The sequence below is a fragment of the Podarcis tiliguerta genome (genome assembly GCF_965153285.1).
Source record: "Podarcis tiliguerta genome assembly, chromosome: 3".
In the NCBI taxonomy this organism is placed as follows: Eukaryota; Metazoa; Chordata; class Lepidosauria; order Squamata; family Lacertidae; genus Podarcis; species Podarcis tiliguerta.
Genome location: NC_139536.1, coordinates 104706997 through 104730789, shown reverse-complemented (window position 1 = coordinate 104730789; position 23793 = coordinate 104706997). Strand labels below are relative to the sequence as shown.

General features: G+C 45.0%; 1 long non-coding RNA gene across 2 annotated transcripts; it reads right to left on the bottom strand.

Moving 5' to 3' along the window:
- Positions 1–1471: 1471 nt before the first annotated feature.
- LOC310673570 lies at positions 1472–22505 on the bottom strand. 2 transcript variants are annotated; one of them, XR_014509119.1, is made up of 3 exons: positions 22394–22505; positions 20774–20877; positions 1472–1586 (listed from the first exon to the last, which is right to left on the bottom strand). It is a non-coding gene; the product is annotated as an uncharacterized lncRNA (long non-coding RNA). The 2 variants fall into 2 exon arrangements; XR_014509120.1 differs by having other exon boundaries at positions 22341–22451.
- Between the last annotated feature and the right edge of the window lie 1288 nt (positions 22506–23793).

Below are 23793 nucleotides of genomic sequence, written 5' to 3'. Positions count from 1 at the left end.
CAGCACTAAATAGGGCTTACTCCCAAGCAAGTTAGTATAGAATTGCAGCCTGAATCTCAATATTTGCTACATAATGAAGTGGCTTTGATGCTGAATCACCACAAATAGATCTCAAACCATTCAGATGGTATTACAGTACCTTATTTTCCTGCTAGCGGCAGTTCCAGCCTTGCTGATGTCATCCATTTTCTCGCCATGTGTCTCTGATTAAGGACGTTATTGGTTTATTTATTACAAAGCTTTAGTTGAGTCTATCTTCCACCCAACACTGCCAGTCTCCAGTTTTTCTTTTCCTAAAGTATCTGTGTTTGGTCTTTAAATCATGGGATTTGTAAAACAATTTAACTCATATAGAGAAACATCTTGCCAAAGGGGCAAATAGAAAATATGAAAGTAAGCCCCCATTCCACCTATAGGAGCCCCTTCTTCCCCTAGGCCTAGGCAGAGGCAACTGGTTCCCTTGCAATGGATACAACTATGAAGTAGTGAATTGAATAGAACAGAAGGTGAGAGGTGTTGGGGGAGAGGTGTTTGCTGAATTCTGGGCTTGCACAGGGCACAGGTGAAATCTGAAAAACCAAAGTCCACCCTCTGGCCAAGGCTGGGGAAGCTATACCTCTCTTGTTCTCATGGTGGCCTGTTGGAAGTCTGTAAGCAGAACATGAACAGCACAACACTCTTGTGATTCTTAGCAACTGCCAATTTCCCATAAAGATAACTCAAAAACTGCAAAAAGAGCTCAACAACTTTTGTATTTTCACTGCATGAAATATGGCAACCCTAACTCACAGACCTGCCCCCTTTGACAGGTCAAGGTTGTATAATTGCAATTATTTCAAACTAAGCCACCTTGAGGATAATTCAATTTAAAGGCAGGGTATGAAACTTCAAAACAAAAAGGAGCAAAATAATAATAAAAATCCTTCAAAGCTCCTGTGCCTACAATAGCAAAGATTAATAAGCTGTATTGATTGTACTGCAGTAGCTGTCAGAGTACCTGCCATTTTCTGATATTCTGATATTTTTTAATACTTGTGTTAGTCCCTTAATTCACTAGGCAATTTTAAACTGCAAGAGCTTTGGGTCAGGGTTTCAGTGCATAGGGAAGCCAGACTTGTACAGTGGTACCTTGGGTGAAGTACTTAATTCGTTCCAGAGGTCCATTCTTAACCTGAAACTGTTCTTAACCTGAAGCACCACTTTAGCTAATGGGGCCTGCTGCTGCTGTTGCGCCGCCGGAGCACGATTTCTGTTCTTATCCTGAAGCAAAGTTCTTAACCTGAAGCACTATTTCTGGGTTAGCGGAGCCTGTAACCTGAAGCGTATGTAACCTGAAGCGTATGTAACCTGAGGTACCACTGTATATGCCATCTTTTAAGATCCAGCACCAACCTTTCATCCCAGATTGCACCATGGGACCTGCTTCTTTTTAAATGAAACGAATAGATAAACATACAGTAACAGTTTGTTCTTTTGCTGTTGGAGAAAGTCATAGCAATTCTCAATATTTTGTAAAGCTCTGGGTGAATTTGCAATCTTTGGCAACTCTGAAAAGACAGTTGGTAAGTGAAAATTGGTTGTTGGCTCTGAAAAGAGAGTAGGTAATGTTGGTTAATGTACTGCTGTTTTGCAATTGAAAAGTCTTAATGGAAAGTAGTTACTATTTTTTAAAAAGAAACAAACATAGGCTGTGTGATTGTTCCCTCCCTCTATGTCTATATGTTTTAATACTTCAAATCAACTAGTCTGATGATCTGGAAAATAACAACTTTTTAATATTTTTAAAAAATGCATTTGCCATTTTTCTTTCTTTCTTTCTTTAGGATGGTCAGGTGCCCTATGAAAAAGAAAGCCAAACAAGCAAAAGAGGAGGAGGAGGAGGAGGAGGAGGAGGAGGAGGAGGAGGAGGAGAAGAAGAAGAAGAAGAAGAAGAAGAAGAAGAAGAAGAAGAAGAAGAAGAAGAAGAAGAAGAAGAACAACAACAACAACAACAACAACAATTCTGATGGTGCCACATTTGTGATCCACCTTAGATTAGAACAGTGTCCAATTGTGAGTCCTGCCTAACTGGTTGAAGACCAGCTCCCTTTAGATCGCATGAGAGATCACAGGGTCAATTTCTTAGCACCGAATCCTCCTCTCCTTGAACCAGCTTCAAAGGTATCAGGATCAACTGCCTGGTGGCAAGTATAAACAGGAGGTACATTGCATTTCCCAACCCTTGGAAAGCACCAAAGAGCTCTCAAAGGAGCTTCTTCCTGACTCTGTGGTTACAGGGTGTTTTTATTAAACCACTTACGTTTTTTAGAAATGCTTCAGATCAGAAGCCAAATCCTAGGTCAGCATACCCAACTTCTTCCCTCTGCACCCTCATCTAAAGATGCTTCTCTTGATTTCCACTCCTTTATATCACTCTTTTGGGTCAGCTGACAAGAGAACTGAAGCCTCCTTTTTTCAGCAGATCAGCAGATCTGTGACTCCAGTTGGATTCTTTTTCCTTTTCCTGGTCACACTGTGGTGGGATCCAACACTTCTTTTGTGAAAGGGTTGAATACATCTTGGTTTCCCATCTCCTAAAGAATGGCAAGCCATCTTCATGTTTAAAGCCCTGTGTGACTTAGGCCTGAATCATCTGAAAGTGAGCCTTTCCCCTATAGCTTCTCTCTGGTGGCAGATGGTACCATCTTGGTAGTTCCACTGCCCTCAGAAGCTCAAGGGGTGGCAGCCCTGGCCTCTGACACCTGAGAGAGATATTTTTAGAGCCCATTCTATTCTCTTGATTGTAGTAGTTTTAAACTGTTTTAATATTGTATTTTTTAATTGCTGTGACCAACCCAGGGACCTATCTATCATCTATCTATCTACTTATCTATAGATATATAGATATAGATATAGATATAGATATAGATATAGATATAGATATAGATATAGATATAGATATAGATATAGATATAGATCAAGCTCACACCCTATAAGTGTCCCAGGAAAACCAAGACATCCCATTTTTTACCATCAGAGAACAGCCATTTGGTTGCCATGATATCGCATGATTTCTCAGTGTGATTCCCACCACCACACACACACACACACACACACACACACAAAAGAGAGTGATTTTTTCAGGACTGTGATTTTGCTTGGTACCCTAAAATGTGTGTTTTTTGACAATGTGCCTGAAAAAGTTTTTTTTTTTGGGGGGGGAGGGGTACCACAGTGGAAAAATGTGTGAGATCACGGCACCAAAATGGCTGCCATGCTTCGGTGATTAAAAAAAAAAAGGGAAGATGGCATCTGGGAAGATGGTGTCTTGGATTTTAGCTTTAAAGTTTTGGAGAGCAGGCAAAGTTCACATATAGGTGCTTTTATAAATCTGACCTGAGAAAAGTGTTTATGTGCAATCGTCTTTAATAATAATATAGGATTTTTCGTTGATTTTATTATAGAAGTCAATGCAAAATCTTGGCTTTTGCTTTTCCTATATCCAAGACAACTGCAAACTGGACATGAGTCAGCAGTGACATGAGTCAGCAGTGTGATGCAGCTGTGAAAAAGGCTAATGTGGTTTTAGGTTTCATTAACAGAACCACAGGTTCCAGGTCACAAGAAACACACACACACACACACACAGAGAGAGAGAGAGAGAGAGAGAGAGAGAGAGAGAGGTACCTCGAGTTACAAATGCCTCTGGTTACAAATGCTTCAGGTTGCAAACTCTTCTGCTAACCTGGAAGAGTTACCTCGAGTTGAGAACTTTGCCCCAGGATGAGAACGGAAATTGTGTGCTGCCAGATAGATGATAGATAGATAGATAGATAGATAGATGATAGATAGATGAAAGATAGATGATAGATAGATATTGCTTTATTCTACACTACTCAGACTTCATCTGCAGTGCTAGATGGATTGATATATTATCGGCAAATTAGACTGGGTTCTAAGGAGATGGATGAAGATGGTCAGGGCAATAGAAAACAAATCCTATGAGGAAAAATGTCAGGGAGCAGGAACGTTTAGCTTGGATAAAACTGGGAGGTAGGTGGGAATGATGCCACTTTCCAAAGACCTGAAGTGTTGTCACATGGAACAGGGTCAAGACATGTTCTCTGCTGCCAGAGTAGATCTAATTAGCTGAAGTTATAGGAGGGTAGATTTCAGCTGAACAGAAAGAGAAATGTTTTAGCAGTAAGAGCAGCTTGACAATGTTATAAGGCAGTGAAATGGATAGAGATTCAAATTGAATTATCGGGGAGAAGAGATTGCAATGTGTAGTGGGATACCGCCATCCGTGTTCTCAGGTTTCCAATAAGAACAGACACTGCTTCTTAATATAAAACAGAAGTAGAACACCAGTCATCTTAACAGTGACAAAGCAGCAAGAGATTCTTCTTCTCCTGCTGCCTCTGGAAGGCAGGTGGTCCTCCTCCTACAATGATCAGCCCTCCACTCACCATACGCCTGTTGCCTGTTACTTTACTGTCTCTGTGGGTGCTCAGATGAGTTTAGAAAAGAGTGCTTCCGTGCATTTACTCCAGAATTTGAGGCATCCACCAAGGTGTGCTTCTGAGTCTTCTCGGATATCCAGCATGCTGCCATAGCCAAAAGCATTCTTTATAATCTGCAACGTTTCTACACGCTATTCATGTACGAGAAGAGGTGCTGGGTTTCAAAAACAGGGCATCTTCACAATCACACCCAATTCTATCAGGTGCTATTTGTTTTAAATGATGGAAATATTCATTAATGTCCATTCACGAGAATGAGAAACATAGTATAAAGTAAATCAGAAGAGCTCCGGCCATCACCTTGATTCTACAAAAAACCTAGGTCCTCGTACATGTTCTTCCACACTTTGTGTCCCCGGTAGTTTATCATGCACTTGAAGAGATATGCAGCACACACTCGATAGCTTTGTAGACTAGTTCTCTCACTCACATATCCAGTCCCCTTTAATTAATGTGTAAACACAACCATGAGGATGTTTTGAATGGCTGGGGAAATTGTCAGCACATAGTGTGTGTGGCCATTTTGCCTTCCATCTTATGTAAGATACTCTAATTAAAAATCATGTTTTCAAAAGAAAAGAAAAAAAGTAATTTTTCACTGCTCAATCTTAGCTCACTTGCAATTTTCCTTCCTGTTCATGAAATGCCCCCCAGTTAGATTTTAGTTCCACGCCATTCTATACTCTGAAAAGGCAACAGAATTCTAGACAATGGTTGAATGTTATGATCTAAGAATCATATTCAAACTGTAGTTTTATGAGGTCATAAAATTCTACAGTGTAAAGGCTACATTTTTATTGCCACACTTTCTGTGGGCAATGTTCTCTTGACTGTTAAATGAATTTGTATTTCACAATTTTAGGTCCTCCGTTCGTACTAGGCTTCTACGCTACGTTAGCCATTAGCCGTGCTAGGTGAATGACTGTCTCCCACCCTGTCTGCAGCATTCTGGTCCCATGCATGAACATTTGCAAAGCACTGTGGGAAGGCAGAAGCCCTCCTCATAAGGAGCTGCTGGTCATAGTTCAGTGGTAGAGCACCTACTTTGCATGCAGAAGGTCTCAGGTTCAGTCCGACAGTTGGATTCAGTAGAAGGCAGCTTCCAGTGTTCCTGTCATGAGAATGGTCTCATAAATTCACAGTATCCTTTCCATCCTCCTCTCTTTGCCACCTCATGTTTCAACTGTCATAGGTGCATAGGCATCAGCTCGCAGTCAACCCATTGAGGACCAAGCTGGACATCCTGAGAAACTTTATAAACAGGACACCCCTTGCTCTCTGACCTTCAAAAGTTGGAAGCAATAGGCACAGCTTCTTTCGTATCTGTACTATTTTCTCACACATTTCCTTGGAAGCATCCTGGACGGGCTACCGTTATTAACAGGATATTGAGCTGGGTGGCCCACTGAATCAATTTGGTTCCTGGTTCTAACAAGTTCTTGACTTGTGTAGGCTCAAGGTGTCCTTCCTTCCTTCCTTCTTCCTGACTGACCCTACTTGGATTTTTTGGGGGGATACATATGAGTCAGTTCCTTCACTGTTATTTTCCTTCAGGTTGAATTCAAGGTCGCCTTGTTGCTTTCGCCTTACAAGGCTCTGGTAGATGGGAGTGGATGACATAGTCTTGTTTACTGTATGTTGGAGCTGAATATACCCCGAGATGTTTACAGGTATTTCCTGCACCACAGGAAAAGTGGAGGATTTCCATCCTCAGCAGAGGCGGCTCTCCTGACTCATTGGAGACAAGGAGCGCAAGCTGTGTGTTCTTGCTCCTTCCTGTTTCTTCACCCAGCGCAATGTGGTGGGGCTATTTGATGTCTGGAGAGGAGAGGCAGCAACTGCTGTGTGCCAAAATCATTGCTTCCTTGATGATGTGCTCAAAAAAAAAGTCCTGTGGGGGAGCTGATCTTTTATTTTAACTTTCAAAAGGAAGCTGTAGCAACACATACACACACACCACAGCAAGAATGACTAGATTCCAGGCTCTGCCTTTCACTTTGGCTGATTTAAGCATTTTGGGATGGTTGAAGTTTTCCAAACACCTCTACACTTCTAGGCCTGGCAGAAGGCTGTCCTCCTCCTTTCATGCTTTCCAGATGTGAGAGCTAAAGGGAAGCTGACTTACAAAAAGAAAACAGGCTTCTTGTGAAATGTATCTCTCTTTCCTTTCCAGAAATAAAAACAAGATTCCCGCCCCCCTTTCCTAAGAGAGTTTGGATCCCTTATTTAGACTGTTCGCATATTCATCTCTATTACTGAAGGCACATCCTTCCGCCAAACAGGAACCAGTTGAACGTTCTTACATTCTTCCCCCATCAGAACTCTGAGACCTGCTCTTTGGTTGGGGTTTAAGGATTTCTAACAGGATATAACAATCAACCACACAAAACAACACATCCCAAGATACTTGCGTTGGGGGTGCATTTTAATTTTAGTAAGCTGGTTTAAAGCATGTGGGTACAAGCAGAATTGTCCTAAGGGACACAAGGCAATCAACAAAACTCCTTGCCCTGATACAATTTTTCTTGAATTGCATGTGCAATAAAGGTTTGTGTGACTCAGTCTCAGTGGCCAGATATGGCAATGGCTTTCTATAGACCTCCATGGAAGAATTGTCTTTCCATCGTATAACTGTAATCTAAATTAGCTTCAGAAACAAATTATTAACTGCCATTTATACTTTAATAATCACAATGAGAGAACAAAGAACACAACTAGGAATGGCAGTTCTCCCAATTAAGGAATCCACCCCCTGCCATCCCTATTAATCTATGTCACTTCTATATCTTGTAATCTGAGCTTGTACCCTCTGTGCTTTCTGTTCTGCTACTTTCTGAGCTCTCCATGACTTTGGAAAAGGTGGGGTGAATGCTGTCCAGAGACTGCGAATCTGTTAACCCTCTCTCTTCCAGTGTTTCTTCTCCTAGCTGTCCCCTATCCAGTATTTCCCAGCTTCTGCCTTCTGAACTGTGCCCCTCTGCAAACCACTGTTCCAAATCTATGCTGTCCTCCTGCTCCTGGGAAGATTCAGGATCTGGAGCAGGGGGAGGGGATGGCTCCCACCATTCTTCCTCAGTGCAGCCCTCCTCAGCATGGTTCCTGACAGATGAACACATAGTCTGGCGTAATGTAAAACCTCTTCCTGTATTCCTATTTTCCTCCCAATGGGTATCTGTCACCAATGGTGCCTGTGCCTGTCATTTCTTACAGTGCAGACTCCAGCCCAGCACACATTGTATTAGATCGGATTTTAAAAATGCTGAATTCTAGGCTCAGGGGTGGGGCCAAGGGCCAAAAGTGAATGAAATGAAGTTCATGTCGGGAGAAGACGAAGTTTGGATTTGATATCCCGCTTTATCACTACCCGAAGGAGTCTCAAAGCGGCTAACATTCTCCTTTCCCTTCTTCCCCACAACAAACACTCTGTGAGGTGAGTGGGGCTGAGAGACTTCAGAGAAGCGTGACTAGCCCAAGGTCACCCAGCAGCTGCATGTGGAGGAGCAGAGACGCGAACCCGGTTCCCCAGATTACGAATCTACCACTCTTAACCACTACACCACACTGGCTCTCAGTAGGAAAGTTGGGTGCCAGGGGCATCGGCCTGAGTCTGAGAGGGAATGTAGAGTTCAGTCCAAGTTCCCCAATAGAATGCCCCAATCACATGGTTCAGGAAGTGTAACACCATGCCACTATTGCCCAACGAAAGCAAGCCATGAACAACAAACCAAGAGTGCTGATTGCTTCAGCTATATGGGGGGGGGGACATTTGCTCTCACACATTTCAATGGTGACTCATCAGATGCTATCGCCACCTTTCAGAAGAAGTCAAAATTAGAATGTGGGCATGCCAAACATTAGAAGAAAGAGTTCTGCTTTGTAATTTAAGAGCACTAAGCTGAACTTTAAAACAGTGTTATTTGGCATCATTTTTATTATTGTTTTCCCCCCCTTTGAATTGTAATCAGTGTTTGACATTCCCAAGTTTCTTTCTATAAAGTCAGAAAGAACAATAGAGAATTGGTGACCCTTTTTTTTTGGATGGCTACAATGACTTCAATATTTAATGGCTGTGATTTTGGCTCCGATTGTTTGGCACTTGCACTGGAAAGCAGTTAGACTCTCCAGCAGGCATATTCCAAAAGAACACACCCATTTCTCACAATCTCAAGTGTATATCAATGGTGATATCTCTTATGCAACAGTAAAACATATCATCTTTCCCAGATGCTTGTGTTATCTAATAGCACACGAGACGCTATATATAATATACGATTGCTCTGAATCCACTTGAGCTACACTTTATAAAGCTGTTTCTGTAAGTCTGGCTACATCAGAATATGGATGGGGCTGTGTGTTAAATGTGCATTCAGCTGAAAGCAATGCAATGCAGATGGACAATATCAACACCCAGATGCACATTCTAATTTCCTTTTGTTTGAAACACTGATTTATGCCTTTGATTCCATATCCAAAATGTGACTCACCTGTAGATCTCCTTTGCAGGGCAGAGGTGACATGCAGATCTTATCTAAACCTATGTAAATCAGTGGCGTAGCGTGGGGGGTGCAGGGGGGCCGGCCGCACTGGGCGCAACATCTGGGGGGGGGGGGCGCGCTCGCACTTGCAGCTCTCTGCCCCTACCTGGCTCACTCACTCTCTCTCACTGCAGTGCTGGCTGTGCGAATCCGATCCGAGCCGCCGGGTCGCCGCCCACAGTGGAGGGGAGGGTGCCAGGCACGTGGTGCGGTGCGGAGAGAGAGCGAGGGACTATCTGGGGGAGGGACAGTGCAGCGGGGGGGGGGCGCAAATTACTTGCCTTGCCCCGGGTTAGGGGGCGCAAATTACTTGCCTTGCCCCGGGTGCTGACAACCCACGCTACGTCACTGATGTAAATGAAAGCCACTGTAGTGTAGTGTTGGACTAAGCTAGGGCCTGAGAGACTTGGGTTCAAATCCCTTCTCAGCCATGAAACACAATTTATTTCATCCTAAACTACATCTCATATTGGCTAAAATGTTGCTTTTAAACTATCATGGATATTTATTAATGATTAGCAAAGAATTTTAAGGCAAAAAATGTTAAGAGTCAAATTGCTAAGATCAATGGACATCAGCAACTCAAGCCACAGATCACGGCCCCTGAACGTACGGGGTTCAAACAGGGCTCAGCAATTCCCCATTCCATGTTTTCTTGACGAAATCATAAAGAATGGGATTTAATTGTTGTCCTATGTGGGGGGAGGAGAAACAGGGTGCTAACAGGGCCGATGGGAACCCTCTGTGTTCAGGAACAGAGTCCACAATTGGAGTGGGTCATGCCCAAAACGTTTACATGTTTCCCCAAAATTTCATGCTCAGCGCCTTAGCTACAATCTGAGGAAGAACATTTTGCAACCTACCCTGATAAAGCACCCATCTCTGCCTTCCAAGTCGGTGAGCTGGATGGAACTCTTCAGGTACAGCTTGGATTATATTCCATGCCAACCAGGCAGAGTTTCAGACTCCCTTAAAGCTCAAACCAAAGACAGCAGATTATCCTTTCTAGAAGCCCGGAACAGTCAGTGAGTAGAGGCAGGGTGGGTACCTGGCTTCCAGACAGCAAAGTCATGGCCACTTACAGGGAGGGAGAAGGGATGGGACAGGAATGAGGAGGTTGGCACTTGGTTGTGTCGGAATGTTAAGGATAGTAGGAGAGGATATATTAATTAAATATTATCCTTCCTTCACTCATGCTAGTGGGTCATGTAGCAGAGCAGATTCCCCACAATTCAGCAGGAAGCTAGTTTGCAGATTCATTTGAATCTCTTTAGTTAAGCAATCCGGTCTGGCTTGATCAGAATGGATTATTCCTGGTGTCCCCTTTTATCCCTCTTAAAAGAATAAAGACACAAGAGTCTTTCCTTAAAAGTAACAAGAAGTTTACTCACATTCAGTTCACAGTATGATCTCTGAAGGCAGGCTTTAGCCATAGCTGTCAACTTACAGATTTGAAAATAAGGGATTTTCTGGGCACAGGTATGTTCAAATTCTGAGCCCCTACGAGCCAAAGACAGAAAGCCCAGCCAGCAGCCAAACAAAGCCTCAATTGGTGGTTCCCACAGCGCAGCAACCCAGCAAAGGGGATGCAGCAAGGAAAACCACCATGACCTCTCCGCTGGGAAGCGCCGAGCAAAGGCGAGTCCCCAGGCAACGTGGCCGATTTGATCGGCACCAGGCATGCAAGCTCTACCCTCCACCTCCGGCAGGGAGGGAGGGAGGGAGGGAGGGAGAGGAGCTGCCTCCTTTGAAACCCGGGAAATTTAAGGGACACCATCAATAAGGGACAGCAGTGGGACACGGCGCTGGGATAAGGGAGTTTCCCGCCAAATAAGGGACGGTTGACAGCTATGGCTTTAGCTAGTAGTTACAGAACATACTGTGAGTTCATCCCTTATGGGAATTGAGCCCATGTGCTGCTGACTGAGAGCAAGCAACCAGCAAAATACATTAAGAGAACAGCATCAAGAGAACAAAATGGCAGCAGGAGAGCAGCATGTCATCAAGAGAGAAGATGGCTGCATGACTCGGCTCTTTTATGGAGTCAGCCAGGATCACGCCCATCTCCCTGGTCACATGCAGGGGGAGGATGCTCCAGACCAGTGGAACAGGCAGTTATACTGACTGGATTAACATCGTCATTCCTGTGCCCACTCTAAGGAAACAAGGAATGTTGTATTTGACTGCTCTAATGGATTACATCCCACTTGTTGGGGGCGTTGATGGGGTCACTCTGGCACTCCTGCCCAAGCATCTATGCAGCACTAAGCTGCCTGTCACCTCATCCCCTGCCTCCCAGTGAGGGGTAAAACATGCACTACTTGGAGGTTAGGTACCTGGTGACAGCCCTCCTTACCAACCTCTCCTGCCAGAAACAACTCCAGAGAAAGCATTTATGCTGGTCCCGAGGGTTACCCGTGCTGCGAGGTACGAGCAGTGGCGTAGCGTGGATTGTCAGCACCCGGGGCAAGGCAAGTAATTTGTGCCCCCTAACCCGGGGCAAGGCAAGTAATTTGCGCCCCCCCCCCCACTGCACTGTCCCTCCCCCAGATAGTCCCTCGCTCTCCGCACTGCACCGCACGCCTGGCACCCTCCCCTCCACAGTGGGCTGCGACCCGGCGGCTCGGATCGGATTCGCACAGCCAGCACTGCAGTGAGAGAGAGAGAGTGAGCCAGGTAGGGGCAGATAGCTGCGAGTGAGAGAGCGCGCCCCCCCCCCGATGTTGCGCCCGGTGCGGCCGGCCCCCTGCACCCCCCACGCTACACCACTGGGTACGAGTCCAGTCTGAGGTCACGGTATGGAGGCTGCCCGGCAAAGCTGAAGCGGGGTCCAAGGCAGGGAGTCGGGTGAGGTCAAGAACTCTGGCAGAAGAGCAGGACAAGTAGCAGGCAGGAACAGGCTACCAACAATGTTGCTTCTGCAACCTGGGACTGAGCTGGCTGGCTTTTATCTGCCCCGAGGCATAGGGCGGCCCCGGTCCACAGATGACTCACCTCCCCTGGCCTGGAGGCGAGCACTCCTCCTGCGGGTACTTAGTTCCCTCTGCCTTTCTGCCCTGAGCCTCTGCAGCTCAGGAGAGGCTGGAGGGTTACCGGACCCAGAGGCAACCTCAGCTTCCTCTGACGGGGCTGAGAGTGGAGCACCTGCAGGCAATGGGTCCTCCACCCCCTCAGCAGCCAGAGCAAACTCAGCTGGTGCCTGCACCTGAGCATCCAGCACAGGTGAGGATCCTTCAGGCTCAAGCCCCAGGCCCGGCTCAGGTGGTTCTGGAGGTGGGGACTCCTGTACAGGCTGGGATTCCTCAGGTTCAGCCTCCGAGTCCAAATCCCAGGCCATCACAGCAGTTAAGCCAAGGCTCTCCCTCTATATAGTTCTTCAGCCCAGGAATGCAGTTTGGAGAAACATCAGGCCTGTTGGAGTATCTTGTCAGAGGAGACCCTGAATGAAGAATGAAGCTGCACGGGTGCCTAAACACTGCCACCCTCTTTGGTAACCTAGCTGCTAACTGTGAACCAAAATATAGTCAGGGGGTCAAGATCTAACATCGGTGCCAGGAGTTTTTCAAATGGCCGGATCTGGAACTTTTCACTTGGTGCTGCTCAGAGCAGGCACTACAAATTCAAATGGGGGCTATTAGCTTCAGTGACTCAGGGATGCTTTCGGAGCCATTAAACAAACCAGATCACTCTTTTAATGTCAAGGATATCAAATATACAGAGATGTTTGCACTCTGAGATTGTGAGAAGATGGAGCCTTTCCAATGACAGATCTGGGATGAACACCATATTAGCTTCTACTATTTACTTCTACAGTCCTTAAAACCATTTTTACTCCACAGATCAAAAGGCCAAAATCTGTCCGCAGATATAACTGAGCTGCGTTAGCAGTGAACATGCTTTGAGCTGTCGCAGAATTACACATTCAGTGCCAAACAATCTTAAGCTCCAACTAGAAATCTGACCGTCTTTTGGATAGAGATGTTTAAACTATTTGCCACATTAATAATTTGTGGCAGTGTCCCGCAGACTAAATATGCATGTGTTGCTGAATCATAAGTTCACTGGAAGCCCACAGTCAGAAAACTGGCCGGTTAAATTGAATCAGTATGAGAAAGTCAGCCTTCCTTACCTCTTGGCACTCTTCCCTACTAACAGCACTTCACCCCCTCCTGTCTTGAGTGGAGGTGTAACCCCATTTTCCTCCTGGACTTCTTGAGACACCTCCCACCTGGTTGTGTAGCCCCTGTCTTCACAGTTTTAGAGCACTGCTCAGTCTGCCCCTTCTGTTTCCTGGTCTTGTGTGAGATATCCCTTTCCCCCCCTCTCCATTAAGATGAACTCATATCAACAACATTAAAATTCAACATTCTGTAATTGATTCCTATCTTTGCCAGCACCACTTGAAATGTCTGCAAACATTATTTGATATTACAGTAATTCGACCCCTCGTAGTGATGGGCTTTTAGAAAGGACTCGATTCAGCCTACTGCATAAAATGAAAGCTCTGCTACCTTCTTCCACCATAAGGATCCTTGACAAATGTTGCTTTTCTGCTAAACTAATGCTAAACCTTCACCTTTACAAAGCACATCTCTCTATTCTAATAGATTCTCTTCCTCCACATTTCTCAATCATTTTGAGGAGGATGTGATATGATGTGTGGTTTATCTATCGCAGTGGCGTAGCGTGGGGGGTGCAGGGGGGCCGGCCGCACCGGGCGCAACATCTGGGGGTTAGGGTTAGGGGTGCAAATCCGCGGGTTAGGGGGTGCAAATCCACGGGTTAGGGGGCGCAAATTACTTGCCTTGCCCCGGGTGCTGACAACCCACGCTATGCCACTGATCTATCGCCCTCTTTAGAATGCTTCAGAAATACGCAAAAATAAAAATAGTTACATGTATGGTTCTTCTTGCTTCCTTCCTCCCCTCCAACAAAAAGCATTTATATGAAGACTCTTGCTCATTCCCAAGAAATCCATCTATGTTTGGTGCCCGATGAATTCCTGCACGAAGTATAGCAGATGTGTCGGACTAGGAGGGTGTGCTCTGACAGGGAGATTTCCCGGGAGCTAGAAGGCATTTTCTCATGAATCCTTGTGTCATGACATTTGACAGCACAGAAATGGCCCTGTGTTCCTTGGCTCCCATCAACAAGGCTTGATGCCATATTTGTTTAAGCTGGTCCTGAACAGTTTTTTCCAGAAGTGCCGTCATCCTTGGAAATCCCCTTCTCTCCAATTAGCTATTTTGAATCACTTTCCCAACGTCCTGTGCTTAAATTTTAACTCTCTTCCAAAGTGCTCAAAGCACCTGACGCAAAGGTAACTGCATTGAGTCTGCTGCAAAAATAGCAATCAAAGAATCTTTGACTTCCTAATGACTAATAACTTTTTTGTGGCATAACTTTCATAGACTGAAACCCACTTCATCAGATGCATAATCCTCAATTGGCAGGTAATATACATGTCAAAAGTCTGGAGTGGGGATTGGAAATAGTAGAGCCAAATGATCTACCTGAAATGTAAGAGGCCCAGTATGACTGTGCCATTTATAGGCAAAGCTCCAAGATAAGAACAGAGAATTAATTGGTGATAATATCATTGTACAAAGCTTACTATGCAAATGTAACATCTGAAGTAGGAGATAAACACCCTTATCTTGATCCATACTTACACTGAAAAGAATCCAATTTGCTGATAAAGTCTGGTGTAAAGTGACTAAGACCACAAATAGATAGGCATTCCCGATAGCCAGGGGTGGTCCACCCATGAGGCCAGTTGAAGTGATCACCTCAGGAGGCAGGATCCATAGGAGCAGCAGATCCTGATGTAGATCCCCCACCCCCATTCTCAATGTAGATCGTCACTCACACCTTCTTCCCTGGTGGGGAGGGAGGCACCATTTTGCGGTTTGCCTCAGGTGTCAAAATATATTGGGCTGGCTCTGCTGATAGCCATTGACAGACCTTTCCTCATCCATGAATTTCTCTAGTTAGAAGGCCACCATGCCTGCTGAAGCTGGTCTGGGTCTGGTCAGTGCCTAGATGAGTGACCAGCAGGGAATCACATGTATGCCATCTTGAGTTCCATGGCAGAAGAAACATGAGATTAAAAAGGCAGTACAATTGAATAAAAATAAGGCCATCTATGCCACTGTTCATCACAATTTCATTTGGGAGAAAACACATAATTTAATTATACATTGCCCTGATTTGTCCTGAACCTATTGCCAACCTATAACCAATTGCCAACCTATTACCAATCCTACCCCTTTTTCTGAAATACTGTGTTGTCATTCCTTTACTGACCTGTTGTTGTTGTTTAGTCGTTTAGTCATGTCTGACTCTTTGTGACCCCATGGACCAGAGCGTGCGAGACACTCCTGTCTTCCACTGCCTCTCACAGTTTGGTCAAACTCATGCTGGTAGCTTCGAGAACACTGTCCAACCATCTCGTCCTCTGTCATCCCCTTCTCCTTGTGCCCTCCATCTTTCCCAACGTCAGGGTCTTTTCCAGGGAGTCTTCTCTTCTCATGAGGTGGCCAAAGTATTGGAGCCTCAGCTTCAGGATCTTTCCTTCCAGTGAGCACTCAGCTGGTATAGCACCGGGTGAATGTGATCTTGCAGCGAGGACCCCGTAAGGAGTCTCGCCCCGCATTCTTTACACGCTGGAGTTTCTGGGTCAGTCTCAAGGGCAGCCCAACGTAGAGCGAGTTACAATAATCCAGTCTGGAGGTGGCCGTCGCGTGGATCACAGTGGCTAGGTCAGGGTGAGAGAGGTAAGGAGCCAACTGCTTAGCTTGGCAGAGATGAAAAAATGACACCTTTGTTGTAGCTGCAATCTGCACCTCCATGGAAATGGAGGTGTCGTAGATTACACCCAAACTCTAAACGGACGGTGCTGGCACTAATTGCACCCCTGCAAAAAATGGGAGTTGCCCCCCCAATCCCATATCATCCCTTCCCAGCCAAAGGACCTCTGTCTTCGAAGGATTTAACTTCAACCGGCTCCCACGTAACCATCCAGCCACAGCTTTCAAATATCTGATCAGTGTGTCTGAGGACGAGTCAGGATGGCCATCCATCAACAGATAGAGTTGGGTGTCATCAGCATACTGATGGCAGCCCAGCCCAAAACTCCGGACAAGCTGGGCAAGGGGGCGCATAAAGATGTTGAAAAGCATCGGGGACCCACTTTTAGTGGAAGCACATGGGTGGATTTCCACTGATTTTTGCTCCTCTCTAAAGATAATCATATTGACACCAAGTACTATGTAAAAGTAAACACATATAAAAGTAACTTGCATGTTACACTTATTCGCTTATGTGATTGTAGCTTTATGCATGTAAGATGAGCTCTACCCACACTGGGGTATGCATAAAAAATCCCAATATTAGTGAAAAAAATACATACTAAATATTATGCATATATTTATGAAAATAGCATGCAAAATATATTAGGGGAGAGTATTTTACAAAGATGTGTAATCTGGGGCTGCACCCACCTTGCATGTCTTATATGGCATCAGGTGTGGGGCTAGGTAAGGACATGACTGATTATGCAGCTGTTCCCTGCCAACAGCAGAACTGGACTCCCAACCCATTATCTGATGGGCAAAGCGTTTGATCCTGCTTGGTTGCCATCTCCTCCCACCTCCATGGGCCAACTTTGACAGGTGGATGGGACAACCCTCCTGTCAATCACCTGGTGATATGTTATTGGTGATAGCCTTTCCCCCTCCCTCCCTCCTGAGGCTACCTGAGTAGGACCATAACTCTCCTCTAGAGAGCACTCCTGTAAGAGAGACTGTAAATACGACACAACTTTTTGTTGCAGACCTTGCTTGTAGGGAAGCATTGATTTAAAAAATCCCTAGTGTCAGAGCAAAGCTTGTGAACAAGTTCCAAGGGGATGAGGTTTACAAGCTGAGGACAGGGAATTCATTTAGCACAATGATCTCTGGGTAAATCTTAAGGAAGGAAGCTCAGAGACAGGAAGGGTGGGTGTGGATAGGAAAATGCTACTCTGCATTGGGCCTTGAATCTTAGCCCATGGATGGATAAGACGGGATCTAGAAATTAATGTGTGATGTGGAGAATTCAATTATCTATCGAACAACCTTCAAGTCTGGCAGCTGGTTCAAAGCTGATAAGGAGGAGACTGGTCATAAAGTTCCCATGGAATGTTCTCATCCCTCGCTGGCACGTGTATGAGTTAAGAAAGCATGAATCAGAATCTAATTCTGCCAAACAGTGATTGGATCCCTCAGAGGCACTGGCCTATGAATTACCCTAACAACACGCTCTGTTGAGCTATGGGAACTATAGAGGGTGTTTGTTTTTCTCCCCTCTTGTCGTCCTGTAGCCTGATTTTTCCCACACTGTTTTCTTGTCCTTTTAGTTTTCAAAACATGCAGCTGAAAATGCAATATATTCATTGGGTTATGCCACCAACTTTTAAAGGGGAGAGGGGAAATCCAACTTTCATCTTGAACGTAGCTAAAATCAAGAAGTCTGGCGATGCTTGGAATCTCCTGGCCAGCCAAAACTTTGTGGCATGTCTGGAACTCTGGGAATCGGCCAATGGGAACATCTAAAAGGGGTCATCATGCAGACTGGTGTAGGACAGATTAATCACGGATGGCAAAGAATCTTCCCAGACTTTACTAGAGACATCTCATTCTTATGTCCAAGTTCACTTTTGTGCAGGAGAAAATAGCTCTTCTGCAGTTATTTCCCTGCTGTTTCTTTACACACATTTCCAGAACAAGGGGGGACATGGGTGGTGCTGTGGGTTAAACCACAGGGCCTAGGTCTTGCCGATCAGAAGGTTGGTGGTTCGAATCCCCGCAACTGGGTGAGCTCCCGTTGTCCGGTCCCTGCTCCTGCCAACCTAGCAGTTCAAAAGCACGTCAAAGTGCAAGTAGATAAATAGGTACCGCTCTGGCGGGAAGGGAAACGGCGTTTCTGTGCGCTGCTCTGGTTTGCCAGAAATGGCTTAGTCATGCTGGCCACATGACCCGGAAGCTGTCTGCAGACAAACGCTGGCTCCCTCGGCCAATAAAGCGAGATGAGCGCTGCAACCCCAGAGTCAGTCACGACTGGACCTAATGGTCAGGGGTCCCTTTACCTTTACCAGAACAAGGGAAGACACGTGGATAAAATCCCTGCACCCCAAGTTACGAGCAACAGTTGCTAATTCATGACACAGACATCAGTAGTGGGATGGCTTTATGAGTTCACCCCATCATGTGATCCATTACTAATGTCTGCCTAAGTAAAAGAGTTGCAGCTGCTTACCTGGAAGCAGCAGGGTGATGGTAAGGATTAGCTTTGTTGGTGTGTCTGCACAGCCCCACCCTCGCTGCCACCTTGCTGTATCCCCATTTGGGAAAGCGGCAGCAACGCCAGTGTCAAGAGAGCAGCTATCAGGCCCCAACTGACAGGTGTACACTCAGCCAACTGGCTCCCCCAGTAATAGAATTATAGAACCATATGATTGTAGAGTTGGAAGGGACCATGAGGGTCATCTAGCTAAACTCCCTGCAATTGAGGAATATCAGCTAAAGCATCCATGGCAGATGGCCATGCAAGCATTTGAAGGAAAGTCCATAACCTCCCGAGGGAGTCCATTCCACTGCTGAACAGCTCTTACTGTCAGAAGCTTCTTCCTGATGTTTAGTTCGAATCTACTTTCTTGTGACTTGAATTCATTGGTACAGGTCCTACCCTCCAGAGCAGAAGAAACATTTTCCCCGTGACAGCCCTTTAGATATTTGAAGATACTGTAGCTATCATGTCACCTCAATGCCTCCTCCTTCCCAATGTTTAGTGAAAAAGAAGACTCTTGGATTATTCTTAAATTACAGTGGTACCTCGGGTTACAGATGCCTCAGGTTACAGATGCTTCAGGTTACAGATTCTGCTAACCCAGAAATAGTACCTCGGTTTAAGAACTCTACCTCAGGATGAGAACAGAAATCACGTGGCGGTGGTGTGGCAGCAGCAGGAGGCCCCATTATCTAAGGTGGTACCTCAGGTTATGAACAGTTTCAGGTTAGGAACGGACCTCCAGAACGAATTAAGTTCTTAACCCAAGGTACCACTGTGTAAGGCAAAGGTTTATTGTGGTGGCAGTAATGTGTGTAGAAAGAGGATTTGTGAACCACAAGGATGTTGTATGGGCGCAACTCCTCCTCTACAAGCAAAGGCTGTCCCACCCAGAGTTAGGAGCAGAGGACAAGATTGGACTTCATCTGCCACAATGTTGTTCCCAACTACAGGGTTTTACTTTTCCCCAAAGGAATGAAGGCACCCATTCACTTAAAAGGAAGAACTTTGGGGTGCACTCAATAATGCATTACTACCGTTCTGAAGTGGGACAGGCCAGATAAAGGTTTTTCTGCCAGAGCGGGAACTATGTCCAAAATTATCGGGATGTAACAGAAGGAAAGGGAGAAACTTCCTAGTCATCATCCCCCGATAAAGGTAAAGGTAATAAGTAACCCCTGGACCATTAAGTCCAGTCAAAGGCGACTATGGGGTTGAGGCGCTCATCTCGCTTTCAGGCCAAGGGAGCCGGCGTTCATCCACAGACAGCTTTCTGGGTCATGTGGCGAGCATGGCTAAACCACTTCGGGTGCAATAGAACACCATGATGGAAGCCAGAGCTCACAGAAACGCCATTTATCTTCCTGCCACAGTGATACCTATTTATCTACTTGCACTGGTGTGCTTTCGAACTGCTAGGTTGGCAGGAGCTGGGACAGAGTAATGGGAGCTCACTCCGTCATGGGGATTCAAACTGCCAACCTTCTGACTGGCAAGCCCAAGAGGCTCAGTGGTTTAGACCACAGTGCCACCCCTGTCCCAAACCTTGATCCTAGGCTGGCCAGTGCAGGTGTTATTTTCTGTCAGAAAGTTGTCCCACAAGTAACTGGGCTGCTGACATTCTATACCAGGTATAGCAGGTATAGCCCAAAGAGGCTGAGGTTTAGACCAATTGAAATTCAGTCCAATTGAAGCATTTTTAATCCCAATGATTTTGGTGGTAGAATGGGATTTACAGCAAAAAAATGGATTTACAGCACTTGTTGGATCACATTTTTTGAAGTTTAGGTTAAACTTATACAGAATCTCAAACCCTATTTTGAAAGCCTTGAGTAGCCCTTATCTGAGTGCCGCAGAGGGTGGGTAAGGAAGGGAGTGTTCTGTGGGATCCTAAATCTGAACTAGTTCTTACGGATAGTGTGTCAAAGTTTTTTGTTGCTGCATAATACTCTTATCGTGCAATGTAGAGGCATCCAGATACCACAGAACATATTAGCTGTGCTTCTGACAGTCAGCTTCCAATGATAACAAAATCATATGGCTTGTTTTATGGGTGGGCTGAGTTTAGAAAACTCAACTCCCAAGAAGAGAACATTTGAAAGGGAAACTCCTTTCCACCATCGTACTAGTTCTTTAAAATCCTTCACCTTCACCCTTAATGTTTCAATCTGCTCTCAGTTGGTGGCATCATATAAGAGAGCCTAAAGCATTGTGGCAAAATTAATTTGGTTCACTTTAACTTCATCCCAAAAACAAAAAAACATGAACTGCATGAAAAAAATAAAAATAATTCCATTTGCTCTTTCCAAAGCCAAAGAAGCTAGACGAGTTCTCCAACATCTGTTTACATTTTCAATATATTCAGCAACATGAAGCACAAAATGATATTTAGGGAACAAATTCACTCACCTCAGAAGCTGGCTTCTGCGTTTTGATGCCATGTCACATATCACTAACCTTACTGAAGTGCTTCCAAGTCAAAGTTGGAAGATATTGAGTGATTTCAATGGGGCCTGGAGGATCAAACCATGAGAAAAGAGCATGACAAAATGCTGTGGCAGATTTTCATAAGAACTTAGGAAGTTGCCTTCTACTGTTAGGACATTAGTCCACCTAGCTCAATATTGTCTACACTCAGTAGTGACCAATGGTGCTACACAGGTGTGGGGATGCTGTGCTCTCCTGACTTCCTAGTCCTGAACATTTCTGTTGCTTACTGAGAGGGAGAGGGGATGGGGCAAAGCCAGTGTGGTGTAGTGGTTGAGAGCGGTAGTCTCGTAATCTGGGGAATCAGGTTCGCGTCTCCGCTCCTCCACATGCAGCTGCTGGGTGACCTTGGGCCAGTCACACTTCCTTGAAGTCTCTCAGCCCCACTCACCTCACAGAGTGTTTGTTGTGGGGGAGGAAGGGAAAGGAGAATGTTAGCCGCTTTGAGACTCCTTAAAGGGAGTGAAAGGCGGGATATCAAATCCAAACTTTTCTTCTTCTTCTTCTTCAGCATGGATGGAGTGTCAGATTGGCTCTGCCACACTATGATGAGCTATGTGGTAGCAACCTGCAGCCTTGGGAAGGCGAGGAGAACAATACAGACCCACTTTCAGGCAAGGAACATTCGAAGTCTTACCTGAGGATGGAACCTGGGTTTTTCTGCATACAAAGCATATGTTCTACCACTGAGCCATGGCCCTTTATCTACATTTTCCCTTGCCTGATTCATTTTATCACAGCGATCCATCATTTCTTCCATATAAAAGGAAACTGAGTTTTCCTTCCACATATCTCATAAAATATATTAAATTTGAGCAAAAGCAGAATATTCTGTATCTTACAGATCCAATGTTTAATAGAATGTTTTTTATTGAAAATCAATATTCTTGCTGTAGACAGCAAACGAAAACTTAACCCTCTTTTGGCTCAAGAAGCAACTCACTCTAAGAAATAAACTATTTATTTGCAGTACAGAAATCATCTCACTGATCCAGATCAGCTTGTACTTGTACTGATCCTGGATAATTTATGCATTTCACATTAATAATATTCACAGCTGTTAGTTTTTGGGTGTGAAAAATGTACATTGGGTATTTCAGCTCTTATTTACCATTAGTTTAGACCTTTGTTCTAAATGTTTAAATTTCATCTTAATTTTGAATTTAGCTTGTTCCCTGTTATAAGAATGACTGCAACTCTTAGTCAGCCAGTACCTCCTCCCTTTCAGATTTTTTATTTGCATTTGTAACAGAAAATAACCAAACAAACAAACAACAGTGATTGAAACAATCTATTGCCAGCTGACATTGAAACTAAAAATACCCCATTAACTCTGTTTGAAACATATGCATTAATAGGTTTCTAAATGAAATGGATAGTTATATGGCATGCATTCAAATGTAAAGCGGGCAGTGAGCTCTTCAAACCACTGGCTGAAACATGGAGAAAGTTTGTCCTTCTAGTCTAGCAGTATAAGTCTCTTAGCCACCATAACACATCGCAGAATCCATGTTTGTTGTCCATCGGCTAGTTGGGCAATACCTGGGATCAATCAAAAAGTCACAAAAATGTGGCAAGCTTTCAAGTTCTTCATGATGCTTCATCAGGTAAGATGTTACATGAAACAGGTTGCCATGACACTCCTTCAGGCAGTTGTCATCATCATGAGGTCACAATGGCCACTGTCTCCTTTTCAAGCAAGCAGCATCAGTAGGGAAGATGCATAGTTGACTTCAATTGCCAGCTGGCAAATTCAATCTCCTCCCTCTCCACAGCTGCAGCGTATGTAGTGTACACAGAGTCACCCAGAGGTAGGTGGGCATAATCTCTCTTTGTCTCACTGTGGAGGGCAGCAGCAGCAGCAGCAGTGTGAGAAGAGGCCACCATGGGCAGAGGAAAGGAGGAGACCTGGCAGCTGAACACCCCGAGAGTTAGAGGGTAGTGGACACTGTCAGAACAAGTTGCTTTGTTGGAGCTCTCCATGGTGCTGCCTTGTGGGCCTCTTTTCAAGGTTAGGTTGGAGAAGTTGATAGGTCTGTTCTGGCTTTTCTAGGCCGCTATGGCTGCAGACTTCTGAATACCAGTGGCTGGGAACTGTAGGAGGGGAGATTGCTCTTGTGCTCAACTCCTGCTTGCAGGCTACCCATGAGCTGGTTGGCCATTGTGAAAATTGGATGTTGTGCTAGATGGGCCATTAGCCTGAACCAGCAGGCTCTTCTCCTATTATTAAATGTACATCTGGTGCATATTATTGTATAGTTATGTTTCTCTCTCATTATCTTCCTTCTCTTACTGCTCTTCTGCTCCTTCTTTAGAAGCTATTTCATGCTCTGAAAGAAAGTATGGATCAGGCTCTTAAGCTTAACTTCACACAAGTTAACACATGCTATTGCATGTAATGGCCTATATAGTATACATTGTATACATACGATTGTGTACCCGTCTACTGCAATTATTAAGTTTGCAGATGACACCACCATAATGGTTTCAATAACAGGTGGAGACGAATCAGCATATAGTGGGGGGGGGGGTCCAAAAAATATCTACATGGTGCCTAGGGAACAACTTGCACCTTAATATCAACAAGACAAAGGAGATGGTGTTGGACTTTTGGAGGAAGAGAGGAGAACTAGCCCCACTGTACATCGGGGAGGGCTGTGTGGAGAGTCTCTTCCTTTAAATTCCTAGGAGTTTATCTCAGTGAAGACCTTACCTGGAAAATAAATACAACCCAGGTGGTTAAGAAAGCCTAACAGAGACACCATCTCCTCAGAGTATTGCGGAAGAACAATGTCAATCAACATTTGATGATCTCCTTCTAACGGTCAACAATAGAAAGTGTCCTTTCATACTGCATCACGGTGTGGTATGCTGGTTTGACAACAACTGATAGGAAGTGCCTACAGAGGGTGGAGAATACAGCATAAGATATTATGGGCTGT